The sequence below is a fragment of the Morone saxatilis genome, unplaced genomic scaffold (assembly GCF_004916995.1).
Source record: "Morone saxatilis isolate NCDOM2014 unplaced genomic scaffold, NCSU_SB_2.0 Contig8, whole genome shotgun sequence".
In the NCBI taxonomy this organism is placed as follows: Eukaryota; Metazoa; Chordata; class Actinopteri; family Moronidae; genus Morone; species Morone saxatilis.
The window spans coordinates 20,413,969-20,425,408 of record NW_023340257.1 but is presented as its reverse complement, the minus strand read 5'-3'; positions in this window follow the sequence as shown (position 1 = coordinate 20,425,408).

The following is an 11,440-nucleotide window of genomic DNA, read 5'->3' as shown; positions in this document are numbered from 1 at the left end:
CACACACACACACAAAAGGGTCTGTAATGAAATTCATTCACTCAAAATGTATTCACTCCCAGACAGAGACAATATAAAGCCTGGTCTGGGGAGCGGGAAGAGCTGTCACACCAGTTTAGTTGGGCTTGGATGTAGAAAAGATCCATTACTGAGGCCTTTCATCACCTAACATTGCATGCTACCTGTGGGGCTCTGAGGCAGAGCGGGAGTAGGGGAGGGGGGGCAGGTCATGGAGAAAAGAAAGGCACACAAAGACAGGTGACAGAACTCGACAGGTCATCATGTGTGTGCCCTCCCACCGTCCTTTCCTCCTTCACCAGTCATCCTTCACCCTTGCTCTGTCAGCGCCTAAGGCCCATCTGGTGAACAAGCTGCCTGCTGATGAACAGGGTTAAAAGGAACCCAGACTATACCGCCCTGACCTCAACCGGAGTGAATGTAACGGTAACAAATCATTTCTAACCTTACACATGGACAAACCCAAACTTGTCCCAAATGTCCTGTTTAAAGTGCTTAAAAATGTCTAAAACTGCATTTGTTGATATTGCCTTAATCTGATTTGGACTACATTAAATGAACAATACACATTAAGCATACTTAAACTTTCTTACAGCTGCCTTGTTTACAGTAGTTCGAACACCTTTTTCAGTTTATTTAACCTTAATCCTGACTGGGCTATCTACAGACTCCAGAGGTTTCTGCCTTATCTCAGATGTGCTTTATTTCATCTTGACTTTGTCAATCCATTAATTGCTAAAGACTTCATATAGAATTCATAATTAGTGCTTTTTAAAAAACACCAGTGTATTTGGGTCCTGGGGGACCAGTCAAAGACACCCAATTCTGCCTGTGCAGTTTTATTAATAATAGATGGAACCATTCGTTGACTTCATGCTATAACTTTCCTAAAATAAAAATAATCTGTTGTTTTGTTTTTCAGATGACATTAATTACATAACTAATAATGTTTTGAGAAGTAATAAGTTAACATTTAGCTATGATGGTTGTATCTTATAGTAGTTTATTCTAGGGGTCTCCAAGGAAACCAAGTCAGTAGTCCTTGAATGGTAAATATGTTGGTAGGATGAGGGTTCATTTACTTCTGAAATTAAATCTTCAGAAGCCCATCGTGACAACATTACTGCAAGCAACTTGCTTTGTTGTGGTAATAACGTGTAAGAAGAGAGTGACATCAAAAGCAGACGAGGCTGTTCTTTTCTTTTGCCGTCGTTACACTGACAGATTTAATGCCATGTTTTCACAACCATTTCTTGTTTGTGTAAGCAATTATAGATAGCTCTTTGTCCACAAACCACAAAGAGAAAAGGAACTATAATGTGTTGGTTTACAATTCAATGTTGGAGATGCGCTCTTTCACGGGGAGACAAAAGGACACAGGTAAGCAGTAGTTCAGAGAATGGTGATATATGATCAAACGTGAAAGCAATATTGATTTTCCTCAATTGTGTTTGCTCCATTTGCCACTATTAAATATGGATTGTGCGCAACTGCCATCTTGACTTTGTCTTGAAATTGACACTCTCTCTATAAAGGGCTATAGCCTTTTCAATAAACCCCTGTGTCAAGAGAGAGATAGGCCTGACACAGCCAGAGACTCACTGCGTTTGATTTGCTTCAGAGGCAGCACATCAATGCCACAGCAGTACTCAGGTTAAACCACGTCAAGACCAGCAGCAAGAAAGAGAGCAGGGGTGACAGAAAACCAGTGAGTAGGATGTGGGGAATGTAGTCTTAAAAAGAACATATCTATTGGGATTATTAAGGCCCTGTGCCCATATGTTCATGTGTGCACACAGGCAAGTGTTTGTTTAATGAAAAAGGTTATGAAAGTAACAGCCATGGTTAGTGCTCCCCCTCCAAAGGCATTCTCCAAAAATAAACACACAAGGCCCAGTAAGTGGAGGAGATTAATCTTTATTAAATTTTGCTATGGCACTGCCCCAATCCCCCAGTGATGGTGACACTGTGTCTCTGTTTCCCACCCACTCCTTAGTTACTGTAGCTCCACTACTGGCCTTCAGCGTTATCAGGAAAAATCTAGCTAAGTGCTGAAAAAGGAAAGCAGGAACAGTGGTAAAAAAACATTGCAACTACAGTCTTCCAAAGAATATGAAAATAAATAACATTTTATGGACATAAATGAAACGGGGCCTTTAGCAAAATAACAGTCTATGTCAAAACAATCTAATCCTTGTGTGTTAGAACAAAAACCAATAACACATAAACCAACGGAGTGACCATTAAGTTAGCACATTCATTTAAAAACTGCATCCTGAGGTTAGAACATCTTTGACCGATATCTCTAAAGGAGGAGCATCTCTGTGAATTGTGGCAGTGGCCACACAGCAAACACTCTCTGAAGCATCCATAATGGCCAAACATCCCATTCCCTGCTGTTCCTGTCTTTGTCTGGAGATGAATAAATCCAAGCTGATCTCCATCTAATGCACTGTTTAAAGCCATTGCTTGTGACAAATTGCACATTACCCTGGATGCCATGTCCTTGTGAAGCTGTTCCTGCGTTGTAGCATCTATTAGATACGTTTCTTTGATTAATTAAAGAGTGTCTCTGACCATTTACACCCATTTCAAGAACAGGTGTTCTTTGATTTTTGAATTACTTTGATTGGTACCAAGTTAACTATGAATATTTAATGCTACAGAGAGCTTAATATTAGAAACCACAGTTTTGTAAGATAAATCTTAATGCTAGAGCAAGCAATGAATCACGTTCAAAAAAAAATTGGACAACCTTCCCAGAATACTGGTGGCTTGTTTAAGCAGAAACAGGAAGTATGAGATGTTTAATATTCACATACTGGTGTAATGTTTGTCCACATATTTTCTGCAATGTAGTGTTCCCATTCTGCCCTGATTGTCAGGTCTTTGGATACTTATTTAATAACACAAGGCGCTTTTGAAGTGTTGTTTACATCTGTTGTGTAAAGTATGTACACAGTTTTTTCAATTACGATCATGTGAAAAACACAAAATGATTTTAATAATAAGTGATAAGTGTAAGTAAGGGGAAATAGCTGCTGCAGTAGATTACAGTGGCCTGCATGTGTTGTAATCTTATTGTAAAGGCAGTAAGCAATGTGCTAGAGGGCAACACACTAGATGCACATTAAAAGACCACACATTTTGACCTTCAGATTAGTATACACAGACTCACAGATGTATCTATGCTGAAATATGCAGACACACACACAGACACACACTGGCAAGTATATTCCCATACAGGTATGTTATCCCTACAAAGCCGCTCTCATTATTCTGTGTCCCCTGACATTTCAGCACCGCGGAGAGCTCCCATATTAATCTTGAACTGTGCGTCTCCTCTTCCCTGCACATTCCTGCCCCTAATGACAGTTTTATCATAACTTATTATTGCTGGCCCAAACCGGAGCTGAAATTATGTAAATGCTGCATGTTTGGTGCGGAAAACATCTTTATGTTTTGCTCAACGGTCGCCCAAGCGGGAATCTAATTCTGCTCGCCGACAGCCTAAATGAATCGGCTTGTTACGGTTTGAATAATGGTCTACGCAGCAGGGTCGGCTGGCTGAAGGTTGAGAAGGAGAGACCCACTTAGTTAGGTGCCACCTTATCGGATTGTACCCCCGCCTCATTCATTACCTTCCATCACTTCCCTCATTTGCAATGAGCAATATCATTACAGGATGATTTGCCTCAAACGTGGGGTTGAAGTAACATCTCGAGGCAGGAGTAACTGCTCCAAGATTTGTAATTTGGGCTGCAATATAGGCCGGTAATAAAGCTTCAAATCCAGTTTCACCCACACAACCCGCCCTGCCCTCTTTCTCTTGCCTCTTTGTCTCTCTCTCTCGCACACACATCAAGACAGGCAATAATGTAGAGAATAACACCTAGGCTTTAATAGGATTGTCTTCAATGTACTACATCTTAATTGCCATAAAAGCATTACAGGTGTCCAAAAGTCTGTTCCTCTGTCTATCTTTCTGTCTCCCTGACTCTTAATCTGTCAGCCTCTGACTCTTTGTCTGCCTTTTTGTTGCTCATTCTCTCCATTTGTCTCTCCATTTCTCTCCCCCTCCTAACAGGCCTATTTGCAGTCAGGGACACCAGACTCAGGCCATCCTATTTATTTAGGCAGTTAACTGAGCAGCCTCACAAGCAGCAGGCCTGATTTCCAATTAAGGCAATTTTTCTGCCTGTGAGAACGTCTCTGGCTTTGAAAGGTCCTGTCTCGATGTGTGAGAGCCTACAACCGTAAAGGATTACTGCATATATTCAACATACTGCAGATTTCCACACAGAGTTTGGATGTATAGATTTATCACCTCCCAGTTATCCTTTAATTTATTGTATACTTAACAGAAAGACTCAAAGTAGGTTGAGTTCAAATTAAGTAAGCAGGGGTTCTGAGTAGAGTTAATTCAGCCTCATTTTGACAACTTGGACTGGCTTAGTGAGAGCAAATGAATCCCACAACCACTCCTGCCACCATGTGGTAAACCATTGGTGGGCACGTCTCACGTCTTAATGGTATCCCACGTGATGGAATCCAATCCTCTGTAATTAGATAAATGTCCCCTAACCACCGTTTCAGAGCATGCTAGCACGGTTAAGTGTGTGAGTCGCAATAAATTAGCAGCTTGTGATGAAATTAAAAAGATCACAGACAGATTTTGATAACTAAGCCTCCTTCCCTATCATCCATCACTCACATAGCATGAATTAAGTTCACCCAGGGAGCAAAATAAATTGAGACAAAGTATATGCAAAGTATAACTTGTGATATGCCTTTCTGGTTGACATTTAACACCTCACACTTCATTTTCTGCCTGAAAATGTCACTCGAAGAAATTAAAAGTTTCTAAATCCTTGGCCTTTGCTGTAAAGTTGATGCTAAAACACAATTGTTTTGGGGATAGGGTTGCTCAGGTGAGACCAAGAAGAAACAAACATTATCATAATCAGTGGTTAACAATTATAAAGAGGTGTTACTGTAGAAAATTAAAGGGGAACTTGGCAACTTTTTCAGCTTAATAAACCCGTTTAGAAATCATTTGGATGGTTAAATGCCGTTGTTCCGGTGTAAAATGGGTGACCCCCCCGTCCCAGAGCTGTAGGGGCGGGAGCTCGCTTGGGGGAGAAAACATGCGATGACAAAAGGATAAACCAGCGAAGAAATGGCTAGAGTATGCCAAGTTCCCCTTTAAAGTTTGCATGCTCATACAGTTGTAATGCTCATAATGAAACCATACTGTTTGCCGTTGTGATAATAATCGCTACTGCAAACAACACACAGATAGTCTTACTGCCTCCTTGTCTGCCACGAGGTGTGTGTGATGGGGGATGGGGGAGGTTCGTGGTAGTGGGTGTGGGCTTTTGGGGCAGCCAAACAACCAACAGAGAGGAATATAAAGAATACAGCCTGCTAGACAGTAAGCGCACCACACCTGCAGACTGTCAGAGTTGGAGGTGGATAGAAGTGCCTGTTGGAGGAGCATTTCTCCCCTTTTGTCTGCATGGTCATTGATTGTAAGACAGCTGAGGATCGACACAATAGCCTGCAGGCAGGGACAGATGGGCCGGTGCTGCTGGAGCACACCGGCAGCACCAACTCTGTCTCTGCTTTTTGGGGCCAGCTGATCCCAGATGGGTGGGAGGACAGGCGACACTGAATTATGAGTGATGCAAAACCTCTGGGTAAGCATGCTGAAAACATTTGTCATGATTTGGGTAGGTATATGGCTATGGGAATGGCTTTTCAGTGCAGGGCAGCCCACTGACAAAGTGATAGAAAAATACACTAAAACATAAACATATATCCACTGTGACTCCAAGCTTGATTTCCCTACATGCTCATGGAAATGCTCACTTCAGGAGTGGAGGACAAAGCAAGTCAACTGAGAGAGTATTTTAGATTGTGTTTAAAGCTTTTCCCATTTTCAGGTGTGCTTGTTACATTTTACTGTTTTCCAGTTCTGTCTCAGACATACCGTGTTCTCTAAAAATAAACAACGAATGGCCTCTCACCTCTTTTGGCACACACACAATCATGCTAGCTATCTCTCCTGAACTGGAGGCAGCTTCTTATTCTGTAGGCACGTCTGTATATTTAGGTGAGTGGAGCTGGAGTGCTTCTCCTTGGCTCTAGGTCAGGGGTTTTGTCCGTCAGGGACTCAGACTTCTGCAGGCTTCTCAGTGCTCTAATGGGGCACAGAGGGAGAAGAGGTTTCAGCCGGGACTATCTACCTCCTGTGGCAAGCTTAATTGGGTATAAAGAGATGTAGCCCTCCCAGCGCCCTCCACCTTAGGGTAAACTGTATGATATGTTTAAGTAAAGGCTCTAGACGTGGTGTGCAGGTTAAAGCTTGCTTTGCCTGGAAGGGAAGGACAGACGCTTTGTCTTTGTATTCTTGAACTGTGCAGGACATTACTCTCAGATGAACCGTTTTCAGTTTTTCCTGATGACCACTGTGGTGCACTTAGGGGTCTGTTGGAATTACCCCTGTTTCAAGGGGAAACTGGCCTTTACATTGATGAATGGACTGGAGTGTCACCGCTCTCCCGCTTTCTTCAATTCCTTCTTTAAACAGATAAATCAAGTCAGAGGCCACTGGATGTGTAACAGCACTGGAGCATTTCTAGGGGTACTACTGAACATAAAACCTCTACACACACAGAAAAACAATCCCAATAAAAAGGTGGATAAATCACTCGAAATCTGCAGGTCAATAGTATTGAACAATAAACGTCTTTTTCACCGTCCCTTCGTCAGTGGTCAAAGAAGGGGTGGTATGTGGTGGGGGTTGGCTCAGCATGGAAGGAAGTGTTAATGTGTGTTAATACACTAAAAGCCACGGGGCCATTTCTAAGTGATGGATTGTCACTACTAAATTAGTGTGTGTGACAGCTATAGTGCTGCGCTATAGGTCAGGGAAGTGCTGTCAGCTATGGCAGGTAAAGAAAGGTGTACAAGTTAGGTTTAGGTATATGACAAAAACTGAGAAAAGACAAAAATCAGACGTACAGTTGGGCTAAATTCATGGATGCACAGGGATGATACGATTATCAGGAACATTGGCTGAGCACATGGAAGCATTAGCAGTAGTAGTTTTTGGAATCTTATCTATGAGCCCTCACCTCAGTTTTGTGAAACCTTAATATGCTACCTCGTGTAATCTACTGAGACATGTAAACATCTTATCCAGGTTTCTGATCATTTCGCCATGTGGTGTTATGCGTCCTCATTTTATGTTACTCAGTCAGTAAGACAAAAGAAATGACGATTAACAATCTAAGGGTGAAGTATTTACTGAATACAAGTGTTTGTCAGCAGTAATGTGGAGAATAAATGGTTTTGTTGCTCCTGACTTCCATTACTGCTGATGAGCTGAAGAGGACAAATCAAGCAAAGAAGTAACGGTTTTGGTAAATTAACTGAACTCAGTTCCTCCTCAAATATACAAAAAATGAGACTTGTTAAGAATCAAGGATACACCTGGCTATGAAATGCACTAAAATTGGGACACCTATGCTCCAGAGATGAATTCAATTGATCAAAAATTTATATCATGAATTACAGACACTGCACTGTGGCAGCAAGAGCCAGACAAAGTGGAAAAATACTAATGCAAAGAAAAGGGATCTTACAATCAGAAAACTGGATTCTGACAGAAGTATGTAAACAGGCAAATGAACAGGTTTCTCATGTCAAACATGATCAAAAACCAGGTTGTAAATCAAAACCCGGACACTATTGTGCCTGTGAACATGGAGCATGGAGTCATGGAGTCTACAACTAGCAACTTTGTAAGGCTACTGAACACAAAATACAACGGAGGCTGATAGGAATGGCATTAGTTTTGCACATATTTAGACCAAAGTATTGGACAAACTTATACTTTGACCTGATAGTGGCACAAGATGAAAAGTTAAGGGATCATCAAAGGTAGTGCAGTTCATCCTGAGGGGGACGCGTATGTCTGTGCAAGATTTCATGGTAATCCGGTGGAGTGACCAACAGGCCAAAATTGCCATCCCTAGGGTCACGTTGCTTATGACATGATGCATATATATGAAAAAGACAGACAGAGACAGATGTAGGGCAAAGAGCCAGCTTAAGAAAATGCGAATTTGTACAGAGAAACATTATTCTGATTCTATTTTAACATTAGGACAGCTTATTCCATTTCCTCATTATCTATCCATTATCCATCTACTCTGTTTCCAGACATGGGGAGTATTCCTCAGTGCTCGACCCAACATAACCATATGACTGATGGTAAATCAATACTAAGCGGCCCAGTTTTCCTTGAACATATGGCAGGAGAGCAGAAACATCTGGAAATGTCAAGACTTCTAAAAGCTTTGGTAGTGGAAGACAAGACCACATCCAGCAGCCAATCGACAGGTACACATAGAGAACATATCGTAAAAGAGGGAGTGTAGTGGATTGTAAAACGCTGACCTGGCCAACAATCCCAAAGAAAGTAATGAAATGGAATGAAACCAATGTAAATCTTTACGGCAGACGTCTGTAGCGCTGATGTGGTATAGCGGTGAGGGGTTAGTGTTTGACAGCACATGTCAGATGTGCTGAGGACATGTCACCCAGGAGTGATGTGAGCCCTGTCAGCTCCTCACTCACCCAGTCCCAAAGCGCTGCGTCAGCTACCTCACTATTGATTGTCAGGCTTCTTTGGGGAATTTGGCGTGATACGTTGTCGCGGCAGCAACAAAACCAATTGAATAGAGAAATCAGATGTATAAATAAGCAATGTTCTGCATGAGGGCGCCCAGGAATGACACAATGACATAGTCACCTTGACATAACCCTGCAGCTCCCCCCAGAGCAATCAGCGCTGACCAGTGGTGTAAAGCCCTTACACACTGACACACTCACATCCCTAATGACTAGCTATGTGCTTTCCGATAGATAGCCTGCCAGTGTCTTTCACTGGGTACAGATGGAGGCTTTTTTTCAAAACGGCAGGGAAATTTCACTATCGATTTATATTGCTCCTATAAAATTATAAGACAAGTGTTAAATCTGTCATTACGGGGCTCATTAAAGTCTGTAATTGCTACGCTGGATACATTTGGTGCTGTTAAAAAGAGAGTGTCCTGCCATACATGATTGTTACTGTCACAGGCTATCTGATAGTAGCACTGTGACATCTACAAAAGGAATCTGCTTTAAACAAACCCCATTCCAACTCTGAGGAACACGATGAGGGCCGATGCTTCACTTGCATCACTTCAGGTTCCTTCAGAAATGTAACTGAAAGTGACAAGACAAGATGGATGGAAAACTGAAATATCGGACTCATTTATTCATCCCACGGGTGGCAATATGCACTGATTTAAGCAGCTTGAGCATACAGGGCAAGAAAACCATCTCAGTGCTGTTATTAATTTCACTCACTCGCTGTAGGTAAATCACACATCGTCACAGCTCATGAATAACTTTCTTTTTCAATTCTGTAATTCATCTCTCTAGTATAATAAACACACGTCTCCTTCCTCAGAGCTACCAAGTTGACAAAAAACACATAATGAAAGATTAAAGGGCATTGTCAAAAATGGGAAGTTCTACAGTTCACAGCTTGACTGTGACTTTAGCACTGTTGAGTTGTGAGAGTCTAGTGGTCCTATTCTCATCACTATGCTTTGCTTACTGCTGTTGCTGCTTGCTGGGTCAGGAAACATGAGCTCAGCACCTTGGCCTCTCCCTCAGACATGCCCAGAATGGCCGTGTCAGCACACTCTGTGGACAGTTTCTATCACAGTCCACTTGTTCAGCATGCAAAAAGGACTACCATGCTTCACTATGGCCGTACAGAAATTGAAAATCATTTCACAGTATTCTTTGCAATGCACAAAGAGTCTTTAGAAAGACAAGAAGTCCAACACGTACGAGTAGTAAAGCTCAGCATGTTGTGTAGTTTGGTTCTTTCTAAGTTCTACTACATCCAATCAGTAACAGGTAAAGATGAGCCACCCCGTAGGTCTCTCGGGCCGAGCTCCACTCACCGCACTCATCATCAAACACAGCTCTGATCAAGTGATTAGATGAGTGGTGTATGGGTGGATGCCTTAGAGAGCCCGGCAACGCTTTCCTCTGAGCTCACAACCCCGGGCGGTCAGGATGAAGAGAGAGAAGGGTGAGGACAGGGCAAAAGATACTTCGAATGACAGCTCACTGACAGCAAGATTAATGACCCGACACACAAAGGCCTGGAGCAGAGCGGCCTTTTGATAAGACACCCTGGACCCCCTCCACCACCTGGCCGCAATCCATATAAATCGAAGTCCTGTAGATTCCAGTGGCCAATTAATGAATGGCCCTGGCAAATGACACTGTTCCTCACACACACATACACACACACACCCTCCTCCGTCCCCACGGGCACTTCATCTAGATAATCTGATACTGTATCACAGACAGAAAGAAGAAAAAAGACCTGTCAGAGATTGTGAAGGGCAGTTATCTATGGTAATGTGCTGGTTTTAGGATGGGCGAATGGATTGGAATGTGTGAGTAACTCTGTGTGTGTGTGCGTGTATGTTTGCGTCGTGCAATTTATGAGCAGAGCAGAGGTAAGTGGGCAGGTTGAAGGCCTCTTCAGCACTGTTGTTCATATGGAAATGAGAAGTAATGAAGTCAACACTGTCAACTTCACATCTCTTTGCATTGTCATAGTGATAAAGGGCATTAATTTCAGTCAAAATACTGAATACAAAATGGCATGGAAATCTTGCTACAGAAACTGAAGAGGCTGTATTGTGCCATTTTCAAGTATTATATCCTCACAAATCTGTCACAGTGCTCGCAAGATTTCACAAAAGAAGTCTTTTACCATTAATAACTGTCCATACTGTCCATTTTCACATAAGTGTATGCAAATGCAATAGAGAAAATGAGAGTATCACAGCCTTGCCAAATCTCTGTTGAAGAAGCCAGTAAAACTCTGTTTATATGCACACAGGCAGCATATGCATAAGCACATTGCACCAAAAATTTAATCCCCTGCATACATATCGTTATACATCTCATTATCACATACATCTCACTCATCATGCAGCTCAGTCACTGAGAAATTATGCACATGTGCAGGCGTACACTCCCACAGTTAGCCACAGATGGATGCTGACACACCCACATTTAACCAGGTTTGGACATAAAACAGACTCATTCTGTCCTTCATCTGGCACAGAAACGTCCTCTAACACTGCCAAAGCAGCCTTTGTGTCGTTACACAAAGCTATTATGCATCATGTTGTGAGCTGCAGCAGCCTATTGATTGATGACACATGAGTAGGTCAAAAGTATAATCTGATGTGTGATTATTTCATTGGGATTCGCCTCTAAACATCGACATCTAAACCTCTACATACATATGTTTATATATATATTTATATAT